The 26,808-nt window shown below is 40.4% G+C and overlaps 1 protein-coding gene across 10 annotated transcripts in view; it reads left to right on the top strand.

Annotated features, from left to right (window-relative positions):
• The first annotated feature begins 4,076 nt into the window (after positions 1-4,076).
• ERG (ETS transcription factor ERG) overlaps positions 4,077-26,808 on the top strand; it is a 140,908-nt gene continuing 118,176 nt past the window's right edge. For 5 of the 10 annotated variants that reach the window (XM_060770335.2, XM_060770332.2, XM_060770331.2 and 2 more), the window contains exon 1: positions 4,078-4,391. The gene's annotated coding sequence lies outside the window, so the exon portion shown is untranslated. Of the gene's footprint in view, positions 4,392-5,960; positions 6,299-26,808 lie in introns of those variants that run through there. The other 5 variants (XM_060770336.2, XM_060770333.2, XM_060770330.2 and 2 more) reach the window with 4 other exon arrangements.

Genomic DNA, 26,808 nt, shown 5'->3' with positions numbered 1-26,808 from the left:
AGATCTATATGCTGGATTTCGTATCACAAAATCACAAGTCAAACACTTCCCAAGTGTCTAGGACTATGTGATGTATTTTCGAATTATGTGTGCAGATCCAAGTAAGGTAGCCTTTTGCAGTTGTCAGATCATGGTTTTGGCAATGTTTATTGTTTCCAAATGCTGGCTGAGATCTTTTGGCACAGCACCTAGTGTGCCAAAGACTACATTATTATTATTATTATTATTATTATTATTTCTGACTTATGGAAACCCCAATGTGAAATTATCATGAGGCTTTCTTAGCAGGAATTGTTCAAAAGAGGTTTGCCATTGCCTTCCTGTGAGACTGAGAGAGTTTGACTTATCCAAGATCACCCAATACATTTTGTGGTTAAGCAAGGATTCAAACTCTTGTGTCCAGAGTTGTAGTCTAATGCTTAGATATTAATAGTGTAAAGTTTTTAGTTGAGTATATTTTTGTTCTTCTAATAACTCATAACCATAAATTAATGTCTTTCTGTGATCAAAAATGGAAGTGCATTTTAAAGAGAAAGCCCCTTGATGCCTGGCTTGATACCTAATGTTCATCTGTTTGTTCATTCATTTATATTTCACAGTTCTCCCAGTATTACAAGATATTAAATACAGTTCAAAGTACACAAGGAGATATTATTAAACTATATAAAGGTTATTTTAAAATACAATTAGACAATCTATTGAATGAAAACTCAGTATGATGAAATCGACTTTGACCAACCACTTGACCCTCAGATGTGTTGGATTACACATCTTATCATCTCCAGTCATCAATCAATTGACTTTGCTCAGAAAAAATGATGGCATTGCCAGAGTTAGGGATTCAACAGTGCTAGTTCAATAATAATGGAAGTTACAGTCCAATACATCTGGAGGGTGACAAGTTGATGAAATATAGTATAAACAAATGGACATAGATGGCTTTTCATCTCAGATTTGGTATGGAATGTATAGAATGCGCAATGATGAAACATGCTGGATGGCATCTCATGATAAGATCTAGAGACCTCAAGATTGTTGAGGACAAACGTGGAGTGATAAAAAAACCTTAATATATAAATTAAAACCAAAAAGCAAACTTGAACTGTTTAAGAAAACCTAGAATCTATGACATAACATAGGCTTGATCTTTTTTCCCCAGGTGATACCTTCTAGTCCACATCTTATTCCATGCATTGTGCAAAGAAAGCTGTAAAACATGAAACCTTCCAGATGTTATTGAGCTGAAGACTCCAGCTTTCCTCACCACCAGTTCTTCTGGCTTCATCATCTGTTGCAAGTTACAGTTCATCAACATTTGGAGGGCTACATGAGTGGCTCTAGGACCATTATGTCATATGCTAACCGCTGCTTCACTGAGGGCAGCCACAAAAGCTTTCCAACCTGGGAGTCTGGTCTTCCTGCACTTCTAGCTCTTTCATTTTGAATTGTCTCTGAGTAGGGCTATTGGTGACTGCAGTTCTTTGAGGGCTCACATTCATAAGGTTGCCATAAGTTGAAGTCAAATGACAACAAATGACTAGCAAATGACAACAAACCACACTAGTTAGGTCGGCTAAGTTCTTCGCATTTTCATATCTGATTCATATGTGAATATTCCAGTGCTCCTAAAGTAGAAGCCCAGCCAGAATCCCTACAGCTTATTGTACAGATTTTAGGATGAATTGGTTTGGCTTAATCTTTAAAGTTTAAGGGAAAGACACCAGAGGACATGCATCTGAAGGTTTTCATCCCCAGCTGTAAAACTGCAGTAGGTTTTGTTTTATATAGAATTTTGAGCACATATAATAATGGTATAATTTTTTTAAAATACAAAGAATCATAGAATCATAGAGTTGGAGAGACCTCGTGGGTTATCCAGTCTAACCCCCTGCCAAGAAGCAGGAAAATCACATTCAAAATACCCCTGAGAGATGTTTAAAAGTCTCCAAAGAAGGAGCCTCCACCACACTCCAGGGCAGGGGGTTCTACTGTTGAACAGCTCTCGCTGTTAAGAAGTTCTTCCTAATTTTCAAGTGACATCTCCTTTCCTGTAGTTTGAAGCCACTGTTCCACATCCTCATCTCCAGGGCAGCAGAAAACAAGCCTCCCCCCTCCCCCCTATGACTTCTCCTCACATATTAATACATGGCTATCATGTCTCCTCTCAGCTTTCTCTTCTGCAGGCTAAACATGCCCAGCTTTTTAATTCGCTCTTCATGAGACTTGTTCTCCAGACCTTTGATCATTTTAATCATCCTCCTTTGGACACATTCCAGGTTGTCAACATTTCCCTTTAATTGCAGTGCCCAGAATTGGACACAGTATTCCAGGTGTGGTCTGACCAAGGCAGAATAGAGGGGTAGCAGGACTTCCCTGGATCTAGACACTATACTCCTATTGATGCAGGACAAAATCCCATTGGCTTTTTAAGCTGCCACATGACATTGTTGGCTCATGTTTAACTTGTTGTCCATGAAGACTCCAAGATCTTTTTCACACATACTGCTGTCGAGCCACGATTCCCCCATTTGTCTGGCTTATTTTTGAGAAATCCATGTTGACTATTTTTGACAACCACATTCATTTCTAAGTCTTTGCAGACCACTTCCTTAATGATCTTTCCCAGAATCTTGCCTGGTATTGACATAGAATCATAGAATCATAGAGTCGGAAGAGATCTCGTGGGCCATCCAGTCCAACCCCCTGCCAAGAAGCAGGAAAATTGCACTCAAAGCACCCCTGACAGATGGCCATCCAGCCTCTGTTTAAAAGCCTCCAAAGAAGGAGCAGAGAGTTCTACTGCTGAACAGCTCTCACTGTTCAGCAGTGGAAGTTCTTCCTCATGTTCAGATGGAATCTCCTTTCTTGTAGTTTGAAGCCATTGTTCCATGTCCTAATCTTCAGGGAAGTAGAAAACAAGCTTGCTCCCTCCTCCCTATGACTTCCTTTTACATATTTATACATGGCCATCATGTCTCCTCTCAACCTTCTCTTCTTCAGGCTAAACATGCCCAGCTCTTTAAGCCGTTCCTCATAGGGCTTGTTCTCCAGACCCTTGATCATTTTAGTCACCCTCCTCTGGACACATTCCAGCTTGTCAATATCTCTCTTCAATTGTGGTGCCCACGAAGCTGACCAGACAGCAATTGTTTGGGTCATCCTTTTTTCCCTTCTTGAAGATAGGGACCACATTTGCCCTCCTCCAATCTGTGGGGACTCCTCCTTTCTCCAAGAACTCTCAAAGGTTATTGCCAATGCATCTTGCATTTCAAAATGTAGAGTTCACTTGATAATGGGAGACTGTTTGTTGGGCCTGCAATACTAAAAATATGTTGGATTTCCACCATAGTGTCATATATAGATGAAGAGAAGTGAGCTCTTCTCCAGATCCAAGCATATTTCAGCACAACACAAAATGGATTTTCCTGATATTGCTAGTGCACATGCAGGAGCTCTTGACAGGTGCTTCAAATGAGTGTGAGTGTAGACAAGGAAACTATTAGGGCAAAGCAGATTGGTTTTCTTCATGTGGTGTGTTCCTTACAATATAGAACCCCTGCCAGAAGGTTAATGTCTAAACTTCCATTTCCCGAGCGAAAGGATTTCGGAATTAGAGTGTGTATCTGGTACAAAGTGTGTCTAAACTCCTTCCTTGCAGACCCAGTCCTTAGAAACAGGAAATGGAGCTCTGGAGTCTTTTGAACTGGAGAAAGTGGGGAGGGAGATCCAGTCCTTGGCCTGACCCAGACTTGGGGGTCTCTATATGCGCGTGCCTTTTTAAAAAACCCCTCTCTTTTCCCCCCTTCTGATTTTGGCAGACTTTTTGGAATGTCTGGGAGAGAAGGGCTTTGCTTCACGGAGCTGGATTCTGAGGCAAGAAAAAGAGAAAGTTATAGACGAAACCACAGAAATGTAAACACGTCTGCAGCTAAAATAACTCCACTTTCATTGAAAACACTCCTCGCTCACAATCAGACTTCTGTGCGCTACGCTCAATAAAAGTGCGTTAATAGCAACCAATTAATACATTATGTAACTCTGATTTTAAGGGAGGGAGAGAGGGAGGGGAGAGACAGCAAAGCCCACGACACTTTCCGTCGCCCGTGTTTTCATTCAAGGCGCGCTCGGGTTTCTGCTTTGCATGCTCGCCTGGCCTTGGGTCTCCCTGTCAGTTGGGACGCCGAGCAGGAGCGAAGAGAGGAGGCAAGGAAAGAGGGAAGGAAGGAGTCAAGGAAGGAAGGGAGGAAGGAAGGAAGGAGGAGAGCAGCGCCTTCGCAGACGCGCAGCCCGAGCGGGAAGGAGAGCCACGGGCTCAGGAGGCTGCTGCTGGACCCCGGCTGTCCCGCCAAGGAAAACACAATGGCAGCCGAGCGGGGAGAAGAGGCTCCACGGTAAGGCATCCCTTCCTCCTCCTCCTCCTCTTCCTCTTCCTCCTCCTCCTTCCTCGCTTCCCAATACTCCACGCCTAGGATCGGCTCGAAATCTGACAGATTCCAGGCTTATTGGCAAGCCTCGTTGTTTACTGCTCCGCGTCTAGCAGTTCGGATGCAAAAGTCCGATGTGCTCCTAAGGCGGGATCGGACTGTCTTGGGTCTCCGACAGACAGACCTTGCTGCTCTTTGCCGGCAAATCAAACCTCCTTCGGCTCTGCGCGCATCTGCCTTCGCCTCCTTTGCTGTCTGTCCCTCCAGCTTTTAAGAAACGAGACCCTTGTGTTGTCGAAGGCTTTCATGGCAGGAAGCACTGGGTTGCTGTAAGTCTTCCAGGCAGTCTGGCCATGTTCCAGAAGCATTCTCTCCTGACGTCTCGGTTGTATACATGGCAGGCATCCTCAGAAGTTGTGAGGTCTGATGGAAACTAGGAAAATTGGGTTTATACATCTGTGGAATGTCCAAGATGGGAAAAAGATATATAAACCCCATTTTCCTAGTTTCCAACAGACTTCATGACCTCTGAGGTTGCCTGCCATAGATGCAGGCAAAACATCAGGAGGGAATGCTTCTGAAACATGACCATGCAGCCCGTAAAACTTACAGCAACCCATTGTAAGGTCTGTTGGAAACTAGGAAAATGGGGTTTATATATCTGTGGAATGTCCAGGGGTGGGAGAAAGATGTAGCAACAATGGTTGCTGTATGGCCATGTTGGAGAAGCATTTTCTCCTGACGTTTCGCCTGCATCAATGACAGGCATCCACAGAGGTTGTCATAACCTCTGAGGATGCCTGCCATAGATGCAGGTGAAACGTCAGGAGAGAATGCTTCTGAAACATGGCCATACAGCCCGAAAAACTTGCAGCAACCAGTGATTCCGCCATAAATGCAGGCGAAACTTCAGGAGAGAATGCTTCTCCAACATGGACATACAGCCCGGAAAACTTGCAGCAATACAGTGATTTTTGCCATGAAAGCCTTCGACAATACATAGACCTCACAACCTCGGAAGGTGCCTGCCATAGATGTGGGCGAAACGTCAGGAGAGAATGCTTCTCCAACATGGCCAGACAGCCCGAAAAACTTGCAGCATCTTAGTGATTCCGGCCATGAAAGCCTTCGATAACACATAGACCCCACAACTTCTGAGGGTGCCTGCCACAGATGCAGGCGAGAAGTCAGGAGAGAATGCTTCTGGAGCATGACCATTCAGCCCGGAAGACTTACAACAACTCAACTAGATCCTTCCCTTTTGTCAGGCCAGGTTTGGGAAGGGTTCTTCTGACTCTGCCGCTTCCCTCCATTCCCAAGTTGGCTCCCTCGTGCTGCTCTTTCTTTCCTCTCCGGGTGCCTTTCGTTTTAGTCTCTTTAGCGGATTGAAATATCGGTCCTATTCCTGGGTGGGTCGTGGTGTGTGTTTGGAGAAGATCCCTCACGTGTGATTGGTGTTTATAAAGTTAGTCATTCAAAAACAAAAACAAAAAAGACTTGAAAGAGGGGCTGCAGCACAGCCAAGGTGGAGGGATCCTGGAAAGACGGGGCCTGAAAGAGCTCCTCGCACCAAGTCCGTGGGTTTGAAAGGGGCCGGAGCCCCGCTCCCGCCCCTCCTCCTCCTCCTCCTCTTCCTCCTCCTCCTCCTCCTGGTTGCGCCTGGAGCGTGCCGCCTTCTCCTGGCCGCCTTTTCCTGGCCTCCTCCTCCTCCTCCTCGGCCGAGGGGAAGAGAGGAAGGAGTCGCCCGGGGCGAGGACGAGGAGGAGGCGGAGGAGGAGGCCTGAGCCGCCCTCTCCGCTGCCTGGTCTCCGGGCCGAGAACTGGGGCAGCCTGGGCGGGACGGGACCCGCCGCCACTCGGGCAGAGCCAGCCAGGTAAGTCGCGCTCTCGACTCGCGCCTCCAGGTTCTTCCATCCCCAGAGAGGCGCTTGGCGGGCGGCTCAGGGCTGGAGCGATGGGGAGCTCCAAAGGCTTCTTCCCAGGCTTCCCCGGTCATTCAAAGGCCTGGCCGAGTTAGTTGGGAATATCGGGATGCAAAGGAGTCTTCACCTCAGCCTGGTTCGACACTGGTTGCCAAATAGTACAGTCTGAACCGCAGTGTTGAGCCATATAGGGAGCTTTGAACTACATTGGACTGCAATACTGCAATTATTTGGCAGTATATTATTGTATATGTGGCTGGTCCATGAGATCATGAAGATTGGGAACCGACTAAACGAATAAACAACAAAATATTACTATTGGGTTGTTGTGAGTTTTCCAGGCTGTATGGCCATGTTCCAGAAGCATTATTATTATTATTATTATTATTATTATTATTATTATTATTTTACTGACACAAAACACAGTATGTCACAGCAAACGAGATTTATATGCTGGATTTCATATCACAAAATCACAAGTCGAACACTTCCCAAGCGTCTAGGACTGTGAGATATATTTTTGAATGATGCACACAGATGCAAGTAAAGTGGCATTTTGCAGTTGTCAGATCATGTTTTTGTCAATGTTTATTGTTTCCAAATGCTGGCTGAGATCTTTTGGCACGGCACCCAGGGTGCCAATGACCACTGGGACCACCTGTACTGGTTTATGCCAGTACAGGTGCAGTCTGATTTTGAGGTCTTGATAGGGCTACAGAATCAAAATGCAAATGAACAATTGCAGAAGTGGCAGAAATATACAATGCTGGAAAATTGCACAATAATAATAATAATAATAATAATAATAGAAACACAACAAGATGAGTCCACAGCAGACACACTGCTGTCTGTTGTATTGGATCACACGTCGGGCACTTCCCAAGTTTCTAGGACTGTGTGATGTATCAGCGAATAATGCATGCAGATCCCAGTAAGGTGGCCTTTTGCAGCTGGCAGATGGTAATCTTGTCAGTGCTGATTGTGTTTAAGTGCAGGCCAAGGTCTTTAGGCACTACAACCAGTGTGCCGATCACCACTGGGACCACCTTTACTCTGCCAGAGTCTTTGCAGTTCAATCTTTAAATCCTCATATCGTGTCAGCTTTTCCTGTTGTTGTTGTTATTAGACACATAACAAGATTAGTACACAGTAAACAAGACCACTTTGCTGCCTTTTATATTTGATCACATGTCCAAGTGTCTAGTACGATGTGATGTATCAGTGAATAATGCGTGCAGATCCGAGTAGGGTGGCCTTTTGCAGCTGACAGGTGGTAATTTTGTCAGCGCTAATTGTTTTTAAGTGCAGACCAAGGTCTTTAGGCACTGCCTCCAGTGTGCCGATCACCACTGGGACCACATTTACTGGCTTCTTCTTCTTCTGTTTATTTATACCCCACTTTTTGTCTCTACAAGGAAACTCAAGCTGGATCTATACTGCCATATAAAATCCAGATTAGCTACTTTGAACTGGATTATATGACAGTGTAGACTCATATAATCCCGTTCAAAGCAGATAATGATTTGATAATCTGGTTTATATGGCAGCGTAGATCCAGCCTCAGTCTGGCTGAGAGAGTGAAGTTGGTAGCAGTATTAGCATCTGACTCCATAGGCATCTGGGGAAGTCAATTTAAGTCTATGCATCTGAGAAAATGGTCTACAAAACGTATGCTACCAACTTCATTCTCTCAAATGGGCCTATATCCCAGGATCTGATTCTAGATTATCTACTTGAACTGAATTATCTGCTTTAAACTGCCGAGTTTTATTTTTTGGTTAATTTTTATTTGGTATTAAGTTTACAGTTAAAAAAGGTAAAGGTAGTCCCCTGACATTAAGTCCAGTCATGTCTGACTCTGGGGTGTGGTGCTCATCTCCATTTCTAAGCTGAAGAGCCGGTGTTGTCCGTAGACACCTCCAAGGTCATGTGGCCGGCATGACTGCATGGAGCGCCGTTACCTTCCCGCATGTTTTCGAACTGCTAGGATGGCAGAAGCTAGGGCTGACAGCGGAAGCTCATGGCCGGAATCACTGGGTTGTTGTGAGTTTTCCAGGCTGTATGGTTATGTTTCAGAAGCATTCTCTCCAGACGTTTCACCTGCATCTATGGCAGGCATCCTCAGAGGTTGTGAGGATGCCTGCCATAGGTGCAGGTGAAACGGCAGGAGAGAATGCTTCTGGAACATGATCCTACAGCTCAGACAACACAACAACCCAGATACTATTTTTGCTTCAAATATCACAATATTTCTGAGGTCGTTGGACTTTGCCTCCTGCACTTAATGAGGGTGTTTTGGCCTCTAAACTGCCTCTATTTGGATAAATCAGTGGGCATGCCTGCCTGTTTGTGTAAAGGGAACCACTTACTCAAAATATTGGAAAAGAGCTAAATGCCAAGACAGGAGAGCAAAAGAACAGGACGTCCAAGTTACAGTGACACCTCAAAACATGGCTCAAGAAATTACTTTTTTTAAGGTTTACGGCACTGGATTCTAGAAGCTCTTGTTAGCTTTTTCTGCATGATTTGGTAACTTGCCTTATAACTTCTGCAAGACATGGAAAGCATAGATAGCAACTTGTCTAATCACACCTCCTACAACCCCCCTGGCTTTTGGTGATACCACTTGCAAGCAAACTTTACCTGCGGCAAGCTTTTCTTTCTCAAAATCCCCCTTAAATTACTTATGAGGAAAGGCACAGTACACATGTTTGGGTCCGATCCAAGACAGCTGTGAAAAATACACAGTTTACACATTCGTTATGCCACATGTGAAGTGGTAAAGAACATGCCGCACTTTTGATGTGACTACCTGGTTTTTCTCATTAATTCTCTCCAGCTCTCCCTCCCCAGCTCTTTGCCTTTACATTTAGACTTCATTGTATGCTCTTTTCCAACACATGCTTTAAAGATCATATATGTAATAATATGAACAATGAGCACATTTTAACATTTTGTGGATATTTACATTGACTTGTTGCCGTTCTGACCATTTGATCTCTGCCTTCTGGCCCAGGGGAATTTTCACATTTTTGGTCATTCAGTTGGCTTTGAATAGTTATTTTGTTCTCTTTTCTCATCCCGGATTTATTCATTTGTTTCTATTATCTAGTTTAATTCACTTCAGATGTTTTGTTTAACAGCCGGCATTCACCTCTCATTCACTTTTAGGTGTTATTATTTCACTGATTTATCTGTGCATATGAATGATGTATCTGAAATATTATTTTGCTGGTAACTACAATGCACCATTCAGTCTTTGGATACAATGCTGTCTTTTGCATCTTCATGACTTCTGTACTCGGCAGAAACTCTAACTTTAGTCCTGCGGCACTTAAGCATTTAAAGTAATGCAATGACCATGGCTCAGGTTTGGTTTGGTTTGGTGTGTAAATAGCTCTCTCTGATGCAAGAAATTAATTCTTTTGATCAGGTGATTGCAAAGTAAATGTAAATAATTATTTTTTCAGTTTTTAGTTATTCTCCCTATGCGGTAAAATAAGCAAAGGCCTATTCATGGTTGTATCCCCTAAGAATACATATTATAGTCATTGCAGTTTTTTTACTTTCAAAACGTTCAGGTTCCTGCCATTCTTGGAGTTTAACAAAACCTTCAGTGTCTGAATAGTCATTTGTGTGCGGCATTGTTTTTGCATAGTTTGGAGCCCCAACAGGGAAAGTGGAACAGCCAGGTCTATAGACTGCACATGGAGAACTGTCACATTCCTTCCTTTTAACCCTTTAGGCACATGTCTATGGTCTGTTTGAAGCAAATGGAGCAGACAAAGAGCGCTTTGAATTCAAAAAAGGACCTCACCAAAATTCCATTAGGATGTTTTTACCTCATATGCGAATATACCGTTATTAACCTAGTTTAAAATAAATGCAATTATATTTGACTTTTGAAAGAAAACCATCTTCCCTCGAATCCATGACCTACTATAAAGTTATCTTGGATGTTTTTGCCTATTTCAGAAGAAATCAAGAAATAGTTTTCCAAACTTGCTTTAAAAGGTAGCAATTAACATTTTTTCGGTGTAACAGATAATGACCATCACATTTGCTTTGTTTGGGCCACTTTTTGCAGCACATTTTCCCTTTACAATGTTTAACTCTTGTGTAGAAAAAAATCTTGATTTTTTTATCATGTCAGAAGCGACTTGCAAGTCGCTTCTGGTGTGAGAGAATTGGCCGTCTACAGAGACATTGCCCAGGGGACACCCGGATGTGTTATCATTCTGTGGGGGGCTTCTCTCATGTTCCCGCATGGGAAGCTGAGGGCTGACAGATGGGAGCTCACCCCATCTTGTGGATTTGAATGGCAGACCTTCAGGTCTTCAGGTCAGCAGTTCAGCTGGCACAAGGGTTTAACCCATTGAGTCACCGCGGCTCCCCTACATCTTGAATGAATGATCTCTTGAATGGAGAACCCCCCCCCCCTCAAAAATGTATTTGAAAGATTGCAGTTTTGAATCACTTCAATGCAGTACTATTCCAAATCTGTTCCCCACAGTTAAATCCCATAGTTCTAGATAGAATTACATTATATTGCAAGGCTGGTGTCAATGGTCTTCAATTCTAGATGTAATTAGCTTTTTGTCTGATTATTTTGACATTTTTTTATTATGCTTGAATTTATTTTTATTTTGGGGAGTTATCTTTATTCAGTCACTTTGTACCTTAATGTATTTCTCATGTGTGTCTAGCAGAATTTAATTTCACATATCCCACATTAAAATAATTTGAGTGGGGATTGCATTTCACCTTTTCAGTAGTTAAATCCACTGTGCTGTGGTGATGTATTATGAAATCATAACACAGATAAGTCAAGTGCTCATGATAGACAATGCTCTGGGAAATGTGTTATTTTATACTAAATAAAATAAAGGTAGCTAGCTTATTAAACTGCAGCTTCAAAATTATCTTTGTTACTTTGATTTAATCTGTGGACTGTTGTACGATAACGTTTATGGCATTGCCATGTGTGTCTTTTGATTTAGACAGCACGGTTCATGTTATGGTTACGTAATACATTATTTGTGCCTGTTTAATCAAAGGACTGCTATCTTGGCTTCAAAATAGTATGTCTACTAAGAAAACTAATACAGTTAATTTATATTGTTGACAATCTGTGTACTAATGTCATCATTTATTTTGCTGGGTGTATTGAAATCACTTGGTTTTTGGGGGGAGGGGGGAGGTAGGATCTATATTTGTAAATCAAATTTCTCTAATTCAAAATCTAAAACTCTTTAGTGGAGAAGATCATTTTTCAATAACTATAATTGTATTTTATATTTTCAAATAGAGTTGGGTTTTGCTCCATCCATTAAGTTTTGATTAATTGGCTGCTCAAATATTGGTCATATATTGTCAAACAGTGGTAAAATATTCCTGCTATGAGAATTACAAAGAAAATTGTCATCAATAGGTTTGATAATTTGATTCAAAAGCGAATTGCATAGCTGCTATTATGAAATAATAATTGCACGCTTAAAAAAGAAAACCATTTACTTTTGTTTATTTTTTCTTTTTGCCCATTCTCCAGGGAGCATAGGGTGGCAAAAGTTGTTAATCACTTTGATTGAGATTAGTCTGAAAATGCATGAGATTTGTGTCACAGTAAAACTTTGAAACTACATCTTTCTGTCTCCTCTGAAACTATGTAGTCCTTGTATCTGATATATCTTTTTCTTTACTATCATGTCAAGTAAAACACATGTTTGTCCCAATAATGAGTGTCTTCCAAGAGTCCTGGTCATTAAATGCTTTGCTCAGGTCTTGACAGAATCACTTCCTATGTAATATGATCTCCCTCCTTTCCTAATGCCTTCCACTTTACTGTTATTGTTTTTTCCAATGACTCACGTCATCTCATGATGTGTCCAAAGTATGACGACCTCTGTTTAGTTGTCGTCTTGTGAGACTTTGAGTTTGATTTGTTCTACATTGCTATTTACTTGTCTTTTTGGTGGTCCACAGTTTTGTCAGATCTCTTCTCTAGCAGAACATTAGATGGGTTGATTTTCTTTCTGTGAGGTTTCAAGATCATTTAAGAGACTGGGAATTGCATGGCAGGAATGATTATGATTGTGATGCTTATTTATACCCTGCCTTTTCCCCCCACAAAGGAGACTCAAAGTGGCTGACATTAAAAGCATTTCTATACAATTTTAAATCCACAAATACACGAGCATTAAAACAGAATTAAATGCCAATGGTATTAAACATTAATACTTAAAATCCATAAAACTGATTCTGATTTGGTATTTAATACTCTATCTTTAACATTGAGTACTATATTTGGTTCTTTGCCATTGATGATTTCTTGTGTTCATATTAGGGGTACCTGCAGTTACAGCAGTGGTTCCCAGTCTTTTTTGACCAGGGACCACTCTCCAACATTAGTACCAAGAGGTTACAAATCAGTTATTGGTCAGCTTTAGATTCAGTTTGGTTATTTGGGGTGCTGATTCAGAAAATTGCATTGGATACTCCACATCAGCTCTAGATTCTGATACAGAACATGTGCCATCCAGTAGTGGCCATCTGTTTGCCCACAGAAAACCATATTTAATAATCTAGAGCTGATGTGGTAGTAGTAACCTTTTGTGTGTAGTCAGCCTCTCACATCCTCATTGCTTTGGCACTATAAAAGGATTTTGTGAGACCAGTCGCTCTCATTGCTATGTGGTTTTGAGGCAACAGTGTGGTAATGGTGAAGCCACGGACCATATTTTCGTTCTTGGGGACCACTGGTAGTCCATGGACCACAGGTTGGGAACCACTGAGTTACAGATATAGGGGAAAGCATCTCTGCACTGCTTTCATTGCTTCTATCCACTGCAGGCCTTGAGAGCAAGTTGCCCTCCATTTTTTCCCATGCTGGTAAGATAGCATCATAATGTCTTTTGAAAAATCTGCCACCTGCATCATGCCACACTTGTAATATTGTGTAATATTCAAGTATAGTCAAATAACAAGTAGTGAAGTGACTGATGAATTGACAGTATCTGACTGATCAATTGACTGATATTCCAAACCTAGAGAGCAAGCAGAGGTTTGTTTAGCCCAATTTTGCCCATTTAAACCAATACATGGATAAAAATTTATGAATTTTAGAGTGGAATTCTAATAAAAAATGTGCACAAAATTGCATGTTAGAAAAAATGTGTATAAACACAAATGTATGAGTTAGAAAATACTGTTAAATATATATCCCATTAATTCACAAAAATGGATGTTATGCAAAATTATAATAAAAAATACATTAGAACAGAGCTTTCCAAACACTTCATGTCGGTGACACATTTTTAAGATAAGCATCATTTTGCAACTCTTTAATTCAGTTTTATCAGCTAACCAGAGATTAAATCAACTCCTTATAAGAGATACAGGCACATATATATATTGTAATAATGAGGTGCATGGGAACAAAATGTATGTCATGAAAACCTTTAATTTATATATTTTAAAATATATGATTTATTGCTTATTTCACATAGGCTTAGAAGTTTCTTGTTACATTTGTGCGACACACCTAAACACTACAGGTGACATACTAACCTTTCTTCACTTATTCTACTGTAACTGTAATTATGTACTGTTTTTTATGTGAGGCATATTTTTCTTTGGTTATGCTCCCTGTAAACTCACATTTAGTTTGGAATTTTGCAGAAATGCGGAATGGTAGAATAGTCAATTAGTCATTATAAAAAAATAAATATAAGCTTACCATCAGTAATAGTAAGGCTAATAAAAGTATTAAAAGTGGATGACCTACATATTCTTGAGTTAATACAAATTTCAGTTAAAGAATAAGGAAGGAGAAAGTAAGCAAGGAAAGGAGGAACTAATAGTATAAATTTAGACATAGTGTTGTAGCTTTATTTGTTGTAAGCTAAGCAGCATTTTGATCTACTTATACAGTTATAAGTATAGGGCATTGTGTAGTTTCAGGCTGCCTGCTCACTTATGGTGACCCTATGGATGCAATAGTTTTTTTCTTAGACAGTTCCTTTCTCTGAAATATAGCTTACAGCACATGTTATCCATTGCTTGTCTTCCATCCAATAATTAACTAAGGTTGGCCCAGCTTACCTTCCAAGATCAAATGGGACCTTGTGCCTTTAGAATAGTTAGAATTTTAACTGAATTCTAACTATTCAGACAGTAGTTCAGCAATGAAAACCAACATGTATTTTATACTCTGGGCATAGGTCTGTGAAGAGAAAAAATTGCCATGAATATATATGATCCTGGCATTATTATTTTTACCTGACTAAAGAGCTAGTGGGGCACTTGAGCTAAAATAAACACGAGTGATCCCACATCATACAGTTCCATTAATTTAAGTGGAAGATTCAATTTGGGGAATGTCTCCTAAAGGGTTTGCCCTTCCCCAAGTTAGTTTATTCCCTGTTTTCCTCCAGTGTTTTGTTTTCAGTGAAACTTTGGTACTGGGAATATCTAGTGCTCACTCCCTATTGAGATTTTGAGTTTTCTCCTTTTGACAGCATGCCACCTCAAAGCCACCTTCAGATGTGGAGAGGAAAAACTGATAAACTTCAGTGTATTGTTTTGTAAATGCTTCCAAGATAGCAGGCTTGGTCTTTGTGCTATGCAAAGCTTTATACATGCGGTCCACGTATTTCTTCAGATACATTAGATAAATTTCAATACACAATATGCAAATTACAGTACATAGTGATCTTTAGCAAATCCTGAATTAACATCTGAAAACATAGTGAATAATGTTTGAAAATAATATACTTAAGATTGTTTTGTAGTGTAAAGTACTTTAAAGCAAACCATGGTGTTTTGGTCCGAATTATACATTTCCATTAATTCCTGTAACAATATTCTATTCTATTAATAACACTTTTTATATTCCACTCTATCTCCCCAAGAGGACTCAGATTACAGTATACACATATATAGACAAACATTCGATACCTTTCTATATAGTAACAACAACTGCATACAATACAAACAAAGGCAAAGATTTTCCTTTCCATCTTCGATGTCTGGAGGCAATGCTCAACTCTGTCCATAGGGAGGAGCTCTTGTTCCATTTTCCATGTTGAAGAGCCTGTTGTTCGTAGACCCTCCTAGTTGTGTTTGCCAGAATGGCTGCATGGGCGCCTTTTACCTTCCTGCTGAGGTGTTACCTATTGATCTTCTCACATTGCATGTTTTCAAACTGCTAGGTTGGCAAAATCTAGGGCTAATAGCAGGAGCTCACCCCGACTCACAGCTTCGAACTGCTAATTTTCTGGTCAGCAGTTTTCTGTAGCAGTTTAACCCGCTGTGCTCCCATAAGCCAATAAACACTTATTAATCAAAAGGAAGTTTGTTGCTTATGGGAAAGTTGACCCTGTTTTACTTTAGCATTAGGTTATGAATCCCACAAAACACATTTTGAACTAATGTTCTCTGCTAATGTGTGTGTGTTTGAGTCCTATAGACTTAAGGTGACCCCATGAATTTCAGTGGGTTTTCTAAGGCAAGGAATACTGGTTTTGCCAATTCTTTTCTCTGAAGCATAGCTTACAGCACCTGTTCTTTGTTGGTGCTTTTCCATCCAAATACTGTCTATGTCTGACCCTCTATTACTTTTTAAATCATTTTTTAATTTTTGCTCATGCGTGCTGCTGAAGTGACTCTCAAGAACATGTTTGTGTGTAATATTATGTTCATTCCTGCATGTTCTGATATATGAGTCACAGTTCATCCTTTTATGATAGGCTTTCCCATGTGTAGTTTTTTTTAACAGTAGAAGATATGGTAGAAGAGATTAGATGGGAGGGGGCATCTACACTGTAGAATGAATGAAGCTTGATACCACTGTAATTGCCAAGACTTAATGCTATGGAATCATAGGAATTGTAGTTTTATAAGGTTTTCTCTGTTGGTAACTACAAATCTCAATATTCAATTACATTGAGCCATAGCAAGTAATGTTGTGCCAAACTGCATTCATGATACAGTGTACATGTATCCTGGGAGTTGCAACTGCAAATCTACCACTTAGAGCAGTGGTTCTCAACCTCTGGGTCCCCGGATGTTTTGGCCTTCAACTCCCAGAAATCCTAACAGCTTGTAAACTGGCTGGAATTTCTGAGAGTTATAGGCCAAAACATCTGGGGACCCACATGTTGAGAACCACTGACTTAGAGGCATCATTGACAGAAATGGAAAAGTTAGCTGAGACCAGATAGAATTGACAAGGTGGAAACTAAAGAATTAAAGTTAAACTACTTTGAATACCCGTTTGTTTAAAATAGGAGACCTTTTCATTGCAAAATAGGAGACCTTTTCATTGCAAAGCATTTGCAAAAGTTGCAGCAATCAACATGTGTGTGTGTGTGTAGAGATGATAGGATTTAGGTGTTTAGCCGTATAGAATGCTCAAAAACATAATCAAAGTCAATACTGGTTTGTGTAATAAACATATTATAGTTTACTGGAACAGACTCAGGGTTTATTATGCATTCAGTAATTACAAACATACCACATCTTGACAAATTGGGTAATTTTGAGCTTTGGAGGCAATTATTTTTCCTTCTGCCAAATACTTTTAGAGATGGTCTGCATTTCAAATTATAGGGCCATTAGAAATGAACATTTAAATCTGGATTTGATAAACACCATTTCTTTAACTGAGTTTCTTCACCCATGAAGAGTAATTGCCAAAATCCACTTTTCAAAAACGTTGGATCCTGGAGGGAGAAGCCAGATTTCGTTGGGGTTACATACTGTGTAGGCCAGATATCTACCTAATGTTATCTTGCAACTCCTCTTACATATAGTATGGAAAATGTATACGTCTGTTAAGATCTAATCTCCATATAAGAAAGACAATTTACTCCATGAAATAATCTGAATGAAATCACATCTAGCAAGTGTCCTTGTACAAAATGTTAGATTGTTGTTTGCAAATCATTTAAATGTGTGCTTAATTTTTAATATGGGGTCTTCTGCTGAATTGGAGCAAGCTTTGAACTATTGGCTAAATATTTTAGAAATACCAGGAATACTCATTTGCCTTTAGCCCCAGTGTACAATGTCTCATTTTCTATTTAAGAAGTGGCTACAGGCAACATAATTTAAAATTAAAGACGTGACTGTGTTATCAAAAGCCCCTTCTACACTAAATCCAGATTATCTGCTTTGAACTGAATTATATGGCAGTGTAGAAGGGTCTGGAATCACTGGATTGCTGTGAGTGTTTTGGTTGTATGGCTATGTTCTAGTAGCATTGTCTCCTGGTGCTTTGCCTGCATCTGTGGTTGGCATCTTCAGAGGTCTATCGGAGGTGAGGAAAGTGGAATGTAAATTATATTGTTTAAACAGAAATGTCTAATTTAAAATACCTCAAAAACAGAACTTTGAAAAATGACTTTGCCTACAACTTGCAGAATCCACTAGATTCTGGAAGCTGAAATCAAAAACAATACTTCCAATATCTGACAAAACCTATATACCTCAGGAACACAGGCGGTTGTTTAATTTTGAGTTAAACCACCGTTCTACCTAGTGCAAATTTTTACATTTATTGGTGATAGCTCTCCAGGATTTCAGGCATTGCTTTACTTCGAGGTTCTGGAGATTGGAAGAGAGTCTGTGCAAAATATATGCCCTGCCATTGAGCAGTGACCCCTTTTCTTATTACAAGGCAACCAGTGTGCCACTCAGTTGAATTCAACATGCATCATATTGATGACAGGATTTGTAACAATATCTCTAGATCACACTTGTTGCCTGTTCTCCTCTTCGCTGACGCCTCATGTAACTTGAGATTGTTCTGTTGAAGAACTATAGCTGTGTATTTCGATCTAAACACTGATAAGTTCTCTGTCTAATTCATGAAATACCACAGGTTGGGCCTGGCACTGAAGTGGGTTTGGAGATCAATTTTGTGCCCTTGGGACTCTTCAGGGGTTTTTAAAGACTGCTGAAAATGCCAAAGAAAACCCCAAACCTGGAAGTGCCAGATGTACACTTCTAATTTTAAAAACAAACAGTGCAGGGGACCTAGAAGTCTATTTTTTAAATGTAATGCTGCATCTTGAAGCTTTCAAGAGGGGCAGATCGCTGCTTTTTATGCTAGAAAAATGGTTGACCATGGAATCAGGAGGAATCAAGGACCACAAAAACAGCCTTGAGAGCTGCATGTCACACAAGAACCATGGTTTGCCCTCCTCTGGATTAGCTAACTGACTAATGCACAGGTGTGTACACAGGTGAGCATCACCCCTCTGCTGTTCTGTAAGTTACAAAGTATGAACAGCAATAGAGTTTTGCTAGGCAACTACCAGCATCATGAATTGTATCATGATGAAACCAAGCTTGTTTCATAAGAAAGGATAAAATTGCAATACACATGGGAGTTAATTCCCATGTGCCTGTGACTATCTTTGATGTGTTAGGATGCAATTTTTTTGTAGACAGAAGTCTGTTTTATTAGAAACATGAAGTAGATAAAAAGGTAAGATAAAGGTTTCTCCTAGACATGAAGTCTAGTCAACTCCGACTCTGGGGGGTGGTGCTCATCTCAATTTCTAAGCTGAAGAGCCTGCGTTGTCCGTAGATACCACCAAAGTATGTGGCCTGCATGACTACATGGAGCGCTGTTACCTTCCCATAAAAGTGGTACCTATTGATCTCACATTTGCATGTTTTTGAACTGCTGGGTTGGCAAGAGCTGGGCCTAACAGCAGGAGTTCACCTCGCTCCCTGGATTCAAACCACCAAACTTCTGGTCAGCAAGTTCAGCAGCTCAGTGGTTTAGCCTGCTGCACCACTGGTGGCTCCATGAAGTAGATAGCATCAGTAATTTTGTGTGTATAACATCACTCCTATTTTTGACAGCATATGCCATATAAGAGATTTTTTATCCTCGTTCACTATTGCTTTGTTTCACTACTGCTAGAGCAAGGCATTTAGTGTTTCATTGTGCTTTCACATTTTTTAAAAGAAATTGATTTTGTATCCCTTTCATCATCCTTTAAATAGAAAAGTAGGATATAAATACATTTTGTTTTTATTGTTATTATTTGTCATCAAGTTGACTTTGTTTTACGTCAATCCTATGAGTGGAAGAAGGGCCTAAATAGTATACCTCCCCAAATCCTGTCTGGTCTTAAAAATAAACAGCATTAGCCTCCTGGTGGTGCAGTGGGTTAAACTGCTGAGCTGCTGAACTTGCTGACCAAAAGGTTAGTAGTTCAAATCTGGGGAGTAGGGTGAGCTCCTGCTGTTAGACTCAGGTTCTGCCAACCAAGCAGTTCAAAAGCATGCAATGTGAGTAGATCAATAGGTACCGCTTCTGCAGGAAAGTAAAAGCACTCCATTCAGTCATGCTGGCCACATGACCTTGGAGGTGTTTACAGACAACGCTGGCTCTTTGGCTTAGAAATGGAGATGAGCACCATGCCCCAAAGTCAGACACGAGTAGACCTAATGCCAGGGAAAACCTTTACCTTTAATAGCACTGGTTAGTACTTGGATGGCAGGTTACTAGTGAATACAAAGTTCTGTATGTTATATTTCTGAGGAGGTAACTGGAAAATCATCCTATACAATGCATGGTTTTCATAAGTCGACAGGTGACTTCAAGGCACACACACACGCAAATGAAAGATACCTGTGAGTAGTCTTTTTCAATTCTTGAAATCCAGATATGTAAGTAAACCAACTAACATACATATGCGTACACAGATGGATTTTATAAATGGAGATGAAGAGGCTTAATAGGGCGATATCTGAAAGATAGCAGAAATACAAAGACTATATCCTGCTGCCGAGGTGTGAGACACAGAGTAGGTGTCTTTTGGTGATTTCCCTGCAATAAAAATCTTTGTCCAGATCTCTTTCCCTCATAAAAAGGTGATTTATTTAGTTAGCTGCCTTGGCTATACAAACTGGGAATCCAATCTTGAGCTGTGTGCTTTTTGGCCTCTACAGTCTCACCCAGAGTAAAAATTTTGCAACAGCAACTTAGCTAACAAGTCTCCTGATGATGCATGCGACTGAATGAATCCATCTAGCTCTCTCACTCCTGTTTTGGTGCTGAAGAACTAAAAAGGAATGAAAAGTAATAAAGACCTATTTTGAGCACTAAAATAAGCAGACATGACTCAGAATCCTTGCAATGAATAGAGTGGTGAAGTAAAAAAAAAAGGTGCCATTTTTACACAGTCATTTTTCTAACCATAATGGCCTTTTAAACTCTTACTAAAATAGTCTATTTGCTTGGGCACTTTTCTTGGAAAACTGAATAAAAAGGAGGGGAAAGGAACTTGCAGGGTCTGAGCAAGTAGTCATAACTTGTAGAAAAGGACCCTTCTGGGACCATTTTGACAAGGACTCCAATATGAGTAATTTTGACATTTGGTCAAAATTAATATTTCCTTTACATGTATTTTGGGAAACCTAAGTAAAGAATAGATTGATTGCACATTGTTCACTGAATTCCAACTACATTCCATCACTAATGTTGAAAAAAGAGCATACAATGGCTGAGATATGAAACTGAAAATGTGCAAAGTGACTGGATATTGATGATTAAAAATACATTTTAATCCAAACTTATAAGACAGCATTCTTGATTGATGTAAAATACATATGCAAACACAAACAACCTTCCAACAAATCACCCAAGAGGGGTTGTTTCTGAGAGAATGAATGACTCATCCAAAGCTATAAAGGGTCTTCATCATGGCTGAGTAGAGAATCATAGAGTTGGAAGATACCTTGTAGGCAATCCAGTCCAGTCCTCTGCCATGAGGCAGGAAAATTGCATTCAAAGCACCCCTGACAAATGGACATCTAGCTTCTGTTTTTAAATCCTCCAAAGAAGGAGACTTGCAGAGGAGGACAGTCAAAATGAGAAAGGATCTAGAAGGCAAGCCCAATGAGGAGCAGCTTAGGGAGCTGGGTATATTTATCTTGGAGAAAAGAAGCATGGAACATGATAGCTAAATATTTAAAAGATTGTCATAAGAAAGATGGAGCCAGATTGTTTTCAGCTGCTCTGGAGACTAGACATAGAGCAATGGATTCGAACTACAAGAAAAGAGGGTCCACCCAAATATTAGGAAAAGAACTTCCTGATAGAGCTGTTCGACATTGGAATATGTTGAATCAGAGTGCGATGGTCTCTTTCTCTTGAGGTTTTTAAACAAAGGTTAGGTGGCCATCTGTCAGGAGTGCTTTGATTGTGAATTCTTGCATGGTAGGGAGTTGGACCGAATGGAACTTGCAGTCTCTTCCAACTCTATGAGTCTATGACTCTACCTGCATGGTGCATTCTTAGTCTCTTTGTCAAAATAGCCATTACTAAAACGGTTTGAAGATATAAAGGTGATTAAATTTAGAAACTAGTTATTGAAAATACTATTACAATTAGTGGTTCACCACTCTGGTTTAAAAAGAATTGCAATAATCTGAGGTAATAATAATCAGACTTACCACAGACCATTATATTACCTAATTCACAGTAGATGGTAGGATAATACTGAACAAAATATGGCTGGTGTTCCTGATTTTAAGAAGAAACAATCCACATCTCAACATATCAGTCATCAGAATAAAACAAAGGGAAATAAATGACTGGATCTGTCAGTACAGTTTGCTTCTGTGAAATCTGGCTCAAAAATTCAGGTTGTAGCAATCTACATTTGATCTTTATTTCTAAAACAATTGCCTTATACAGATAAAAATTTAGCCGCGTATTAATTAAGTTCTCACTGATTTTAATAACAATCTCCAGTTCTCCCTCCATGCAAAAAGTATATTTCTCTTGCCCTTGACAGCTCTCCAGCAGAAATAGTCTTGACTACTCTAGATCAATGTTACAAGACTAATGCCGATCCCTGAGCCATTTGCTACCTTGGCTCCATGAGACAAAGAAGCAATTTTATTGAATGGGTACAAACTCAGTGCTATCCTTGAAACAGTGGAACAATGTAAGTGCTGATTGATCTCAGAGATGGTCCCCCCACTCAAATGCAAAAATGCAAAACCTAATTTTGGGGTATTTAAATATCCTATAGGCACCATAACATTCTGATCTTAGAAAACAAGTAGGGCCAACTCAAGTTAGTATTTTGTGAGAAACAATCAATTAATGCTAGATGTTAAAAGCTATATTTAAGAGAAAGGAATTGGCAAAACTGACTCTGAGTATGCCTTGCCTAAGAAAACCTTGTGAACTTCCTGGTTTTACCATAAGATTGACACATGTGCTCACAAACATACACAAATATGTGCAACAATCATTTTTTTTCATACCGATAAAAAGTAAAACAAAATACCACAAAGAGAAACATGTCCTCTAGAGATGAGATGAGTTTTTTGGTTTTTTTATATTGTTTTATTATCTTGTTTTCTGCACAGAAACAAACCAAGGTTGGATCTACATCCTTGGTATTCAGTCCATTGGATGCAAATAAATCTGTTTGCAGATTTTTTGTAACTAAAATATCAAGGCCTGTCGTTACAGATGTACACTTAACAATTTTAGTGTTATTTCTGAGAACTGAAATTGGCAGTTTAGAAGGCTTGTGTTGTATGTCAGTTGATGCTGCATTAAATTGCACAATGTAATCCAGGCATGGGCAAACTTCAGTCCTCCAGGTATTTTGGACTTCAACTTCCACAATTCCTAACAGCCTACTGGCTGTTAGGAATTGTGGGAGTTGAAGTCCAAAACACCTGGAGGACTGAAGTTTGCCCATGCCTTGTGTAGTCTCAAGTTTGATTGGTTTTAATATAATAAAAAACCCTTCATATCCATACAAAACTAGCTTACTAGAGAAAAACCAATGAAGAACCCTCTCCCTGACATGTTAACATTTGATATATACAAGAAGTTTTAAATAAATGAGTGAATAGGGGAAGCTTTCAAAAAGATGTAGCTGAAGCGATAGAGAAGAAAGCATGATTTCTATTGAGCCTTAGCTAAATTTTTAAATTTTGATACAAGGAGGATTGAGAAATTCTGGCAACACTGCAGCATTCTCTGCATATTTGAGGTAAGGAGAAGATCTACTAAGGTAAGCATTTCACGAGCAGCTAAAATAGAATTTGGAAAAAAGTTATTTTTTTCCTGCACTATCTGAATTTTTAACAAAAAAATAACTTTTCCATGTTGTGCCACTAGTTAGCTCATATACCTGTTCAGTTCCAGGTGTCCAGACCAGTTCAGTTCCAGGTGGCTGGCCCACTTAAAGTGCATATGGGCTAGTATACACAACACGTGTACTCAGACAGTGACCATGTGGAGCATTTATATGGATAATTGCTTTGCCTGTGACCATAAAAAGAGATGGAAAGAGGATGACCTTTATGTCTGTTTCCACATTTCTGTTCATTTATAAGCACATAGGGAAATGTAGATTTTCCAGCACAATAGTACCTGGGAAGATACTTCCAGTAATAGAATGAGACTAAAATGTGTAAAGTTCTGGCCTCAGGCTAAGTGCAAATTAAAGTATACATAGCTGGAGGTGTTGTTAGACTTACAAAGAGGTTGGATTATATGCTTACTGTATTTTAATAAAAGGGTTAGAGTCTCTACATTCAAAGGATGCTATGTTCATAAACTTTGACAAAACCATTATAAAAATATAAATGCCATTTTTTCTGAGTTATTGGTATTTTAGCCGCAGCATCTTTGACAGTTACTGTGTAATATTTTATTCGATTCTGGAATGTATTTGTTTTATAAGAGCAGATGTGAGCTGAAGTGTTTCCTTAGTCAACCTATATTCTCTGACAGGCCCCTACTTTAGCAGTTTTCAGAAGGAACCTAAAAACCTGGCTGTTCCGATGTGCCTTCCCAGATTAGGAATTTCCCCCTTCCCAAGTCCTAGAAGCACCTTAGCACAACCGATGTTACTGCACACCGCACCTTTTAATCCATGTTCCTCCTGCCATCTCAGCATTTTAACCCCTGTACCCCATTGCGCCGGCCGAACCAGTTTTAATTGTGTCTTGAGGTAGTTATTGTTGTTATTTTGCTTGATTGCTTTGATTTGCTTTGTTTAGTATTGTGTTATGTTCTTTATTGTATTGTGTTTTGAGGCTCCGGCCTGTGTAAGCCGCATCGAGTCCTGCGGGAGATGCTAGCGGGGTACAAATAAAGTTAATAATAATAATAATAATAATAATAATAATAATATTTATATGGCATATGAAACAGATTGGGAAAGGAGGGGGGGGGTCAGTGCAAGGCTTCACGTGACCCCCTTGGACACCACCTGGCAGCTGGTTGTGATGCTGCACTTTCTCAGCCACAGGAGTAGAACCGGCCCATGTGGGAGTGGGAGCTGAAGTGAGGAAGATGAAGAGGAGGGGGGAGGAGGGGGAGGACAAGAGGAAGAGGAAAAAGAGGAAAAGAACTGGGAAATGAAGAGAAAAAAGATGAAAAAGAGGAGGGAAAAAAGAGAAGAGAAGGAGGAGGAAGAGGAAAAGGAAAAGGAAAAAAAGAAGAAAAGGAAGAGAACTGAGGAGGGGGACTTGAAAAGTTGGTGTGTGGCATCAGTGGCGTCAGAGGAAGGATGGCACAGCTGGCAGACCTCTTCTCCTTCGTAGTGAAAAAAGGCAAAGAAAGAAAGACAGACAGAACAATACAATATTTAAAATGAAGAACTATTTTAACCAACATAAAATTAACAGTATTTTAATGGAAGACCTCAAGAGCCACCCAGTCAGTTGAAGCATGATGCAGTAAAAGCACAACCAGTAAAAGTACAATCAAAGCACCTGCAACAAGAGACATGATAACCATGTATACATATGTGAGGGGAAGTCATAGGGAGGAGGGAGCAAGCTTGTTTTCTGCTGCTCTGGAGACTAGGATGTGGAGCAATGGCTTCAAACTACAGGAAAGGAGATTCCACCTTAACATAAGACTGTGAGAGCTGTTCAGCAGTGGAACTCTCTATCCCGAAATGTGGTGGAGGCTCCTTATATGGAGGCTTTTAAGCAGAGGCTGGATGGCCATCTGTTGGGGGTGCTTTGAACGCAATTGTCCTGCTTCTTGGCAGGAGGTTGGGCTGGATGGCCCACGAGGGCTCTTCCAGTTCTATGATTCTATAAACAGATGGCCATCAAGCCTTTGTAATAGTAGTATTAGTAGTAGTAGTAGTAGTAGTAGTAAAAGGAGCAACCCCAGGGGGCATCTAGTCCAACCCCTTTCTGTCATGCAGTAAAAAGCACAATCAAAGCACACCCTGAGTGGTGGGATGCAAATAGGGGTTTGGAAGCAAACAAAGTGAGGGCAGTGAAGAAGGTGAGAAAAAAGACTTTTGGCTGCAAGAGACGCAGGGGAAAAAGATTTTGGTGATGAGGTAGGGGGAGAGGGAGGAGAAGGAAAGAGGAGAAAAGCTTTGAGGGGCAGGGAAATAAGAGGAAAGCAGAGGATGAAACTGCAGAGCCACTTAGCATCCTTCATGAAGCCATAAGGGCTCCGCAGAGCACACTGAAAGAAATGCTGTTCTACTTAAAAAAGTGAAGAGGGCTGGGAAGTCATAAAATGACGTTGTAAAGAGAAGTTACTTTCTTAGAGGCTTTGTTGGCTGAAGTATTTTTTTTGGTCTTTTTATATGGTGCCATCAATACTTGCTGCATGACAATAAGAAAGGCAAGTTCTTGTCTCAAAAATACTGTGTAGCGGAAATTCAGTTGGTGTGCTTGTGGTTGCACTTTCCCAAGGTCACCCAGCAATGGTGGATAAAATATGCCTGCTCTTAGCAACCTGTTGTGAGCCCGGTGGCAAATACTGGCTTTGCATTTAGTGAGAATGAGCACAGACCATGTTTTACTGGAATGGAAAAGGCAGCCATTTTATCGATTACAGCTAGGGGCCAAATTCCAAATTCAGAAGGGTCTTTAGTGCCTTTTTGCTGTATGGATTAGCAAGTAGGGCTAAAGCCAGAAGCAGGTGTAACTTTTTATGATCTTAGAAATGTTTTCACTAAGACCTTGAAAAACAAGGAAACTTACTGGGCTGTCATGATGCCTCTCCAGATGCACCAGGAGACTGGGGGCAAGGGACAGGAGCAAGGTCAGAGATGTCATGGCAGCCCAGTAAGTTTTTTTTTGTATTTTAAGGGCTTGGGGGGGAGGAACTTGGGGGGAGGGACTTGGGGAAGGGGGGAAGGGGGGAAGGGGGGTGCCTACTCAGTTTTCCTGGCTCATACAGCCCAAAGAATCAAGATGGGCTGTGAGGAATGACCCTTGGGTAATCATGAGACTACTCAGTAGTCAGTCCCCACAGGGCCCTCACCCCATTAGACCTGGGCCTTTCAGGAACACCCAGATCTAATAGGGTATAAAATCAATTCAGAACAAAGCAAGGTTTACCTGCTTTGTTCTGAATTAATCTCATTTACTGGAGGCATTGTTTGGATGCCTTCTGGTAAAAGTCCAACAGGTCTCACATTTTAGCCCTG

This window comes from Anolis sagrei, chromosome 3 (assembly GCF_037176765.1).
Source record: "Anolis sagrei isolate rAnoSag1 chromosome 3, rAnoSag1.mat, whole genome shotgun sequence".
In the NCBI taxonomy this organism is placed as follows: Eukaryota; Metazoa; Chordata; class Lepidosauria; order Squamata; family Dactyloidae; genus Anolis; species Anolis sagrei.
This window is presented reverse-complemented; position numbering and strand designations above follow the sequence as displayed.